The sequence below is a fragment of the Globicephala melas genome, chromosome 15, assembly GCF_963455315.2.
Source record: "Globicephala melas chromosome 15, mGloMel1.2, whole genome shotgun sequence".
Lineage (NCBI taxonomy): Eukaryota > Metazoa > Chordata > Mammalia > Artiodactyla > Delphinidae > Globicephala > Globicephala melas.
In genome coordinates this window covers 70,319,912-70,322,185 of record NC_083328.1, presented here as the reverse complement: position 1 = coordinate 70,322,185, position 2,274 = coordinate 70,319,912, and the positions used below count along the sequence as shown (strand labels likewise).

Below are 2,274 nucleotides of genomic sequence, written 5' to 3'. Positions count from 1 at the left end.
TGAACTCAAAGACGCATCATTTGAAACTAGCCAACCTGTGAAACAGAAGGAAAAAAGAATGAGAAAGAGGGAAGAACACCTGCGTGGACTGTAAGACAGCAACAAGAAAAGAAACAATATGTGCATTATGTGAATCCCAGAAGGTGCAGAGAAAAAGAAAGGGGCAGAAAGACTATTTGAAGAAATAATCACAGAAAACTTCCCAAACCTTTGGAGGCAAAGGAACATCCGTATCCATAATGCCCAAAGAATCCAAAACAGGCTGAATACGAAGAGATCTTCAACGGGACAGATTATAATCAAACTGTCCGAAGTCAAAGATAGAGGGAATTTTTTAAAGCAGCGAGAGAAAAGCCACTCATCACATACAGTGGAACCCCCATAAGATTATAAGAGGATTTTTTTTTTTTCTAAGACTACAGTACCTGGTATTCCCAGGCGGTCTCCCATCCAAGTACTAACCAGGCCCGACCCTGCTTAGCTTCCAAGATCAGACAAGATCGGGCGCGTTCAGGGTGGTATGACCGTAGACCAAGAGGATTTCTTAACAAAACCATGAAGCCCAAAAGATAGTGGGATGATATATTCAAAGTGCTGAAAGGAAAAAAAAAAAAAAAGCCTGTCAACAAGGAATACTCTGCCCAACAAAGCTGTCCTTCAGAAGTGAATGAGAGAAAAAGACTCTCCTAAACAAATAAAAGCTGAAGGAGTTCATCACAACTAGATCTGCCTTACAAGAAATGCTAAAGGGAATTCTCCAAGTTGAAATGAAGGATGCTAAGTAGCAACATGAAAACATAGGAAGGCATGAAACTTACTGGTAAAGGTAAGTATATAGTAAAATTCAGAATACTCTAATATTGTAATGGTGGTGCATAAATCATTTTTAATGCTAGCATAAAAGTTAAAAGACTGAAGTATTTTGAATAACCATAGCTACGATAATTTGTTAATGAGTACGTATTATAAAAAGATGTAAATAATGATATCAGTAACATAAAACGGGGGAGGGTAAAGGTGTAGAATTTTTGCATGTGATCAAAATTAAGTTGGTATCAGCTTAAAATACACTGTCATATTCCTGATGAACATAAATGCAAAAGTTCTCCACAAAGTACTAGCAAATTGAATTCAACAGATTATTTAAAAGATCAGGGGCTTCCCTGATGGCACAGTGGTTAAGAATCCACCTGCCAATGCAAGGGACATGGGTTCGAGCCCTGGTCCAGGAAGATTCCACATGTCGCGGAGTAACTAAGCCCGTGCGCCACAACTACCGAGCCTGTGTTCTGGAGCCCGTGAGCCACAACTACTGAGCCCATGCGCCACAACTACTGCAGCCCGTGCGCCTAGAGCCCGTGTTCCGCAACAAGAGAAGCCACCGCAATGAGGAGCCCGCGTACCGCAATGAAGAGTAGCCCCCGCTCGCCGCAACTAAAAGAAAGCCCACGCACATCAACAAAGACCCAACGCAGCCAAAAATAAAGAAATTTATTAAAAATAAATAAATAAAAGATCATACACCACGTTCAAGTGGGATTTATCAATGGGATGCAAGAATAGTTTAATACATATGAATCAATCAATGTGATTCGCCACATCAACAGAATGTAGGATAAAAATCTTACGACCATTCCAATAGATGTAGGTAAAACATCTCACAAAATTCAACATCCTTTCATGATAAAAATTCTAAACAAATCAGGTATAGAAAAAATGTATCTTAACATAATAAAGGCCATTTATGACAAGCCCACAGCTAAAATCAGTCAATGACGAAAAGCTGAAAGCTTTTCCTCTTAAGATCAGGAAAAAGAAAAGGATGCCCACTGTCACCACTTCTATTTAACATAATACAAGCATAACTTGTTTTATTGTGCTTCACTTTATTGTGCTTTGCATATATTGCATATTTTACAAATTGAAGCTTTGTGGTAACTCTGCATCAAGCAAGTTTATCAGCACCATTTTTCCAACAGCATTTGCTCACTTCATGTCTCTGTGTCACATTTTGGCAATTCTCGCAATATTTTAAACTTTTTCATTATTATTGTATTTGTTATGGTGATCTGTGATCAGTGATCTTTGTTGCTACAACTTGCTGAAGACTTGGATGATGGTTAGCATTTTTTAGCAATAAAGTATTGTTTAACTAAGGAATGTACATTGTCTTTTTAGACATAATGCACACTTAACAGATTACAGTATAGCACAAATATAACTTTTATATGCACTGGGAACCAAAAATTTTGTGTGACTTTTATTGCAATATTC

The 2,274-nt window shown here is 38.0% G+C and overlaps 1 non-coding gene across 1 annotated transcript; it reads right to left on the bottom strand.

Moving 5' to 3' along the window:
- Window positions 1–413: 413 nt before the first annotated feature.
- LOC115845557 (5S ribosomal RNA) lies at window positions 414–532 on the bottom strand. The gene has a single exon (XR_004036514.1). It is a non-coding gene; the product is annotated as a 5S ribosomal RNA (ribosomal RNA).
- Window positions 533–2,274: the final 1,742 nt, after the last annotated feature.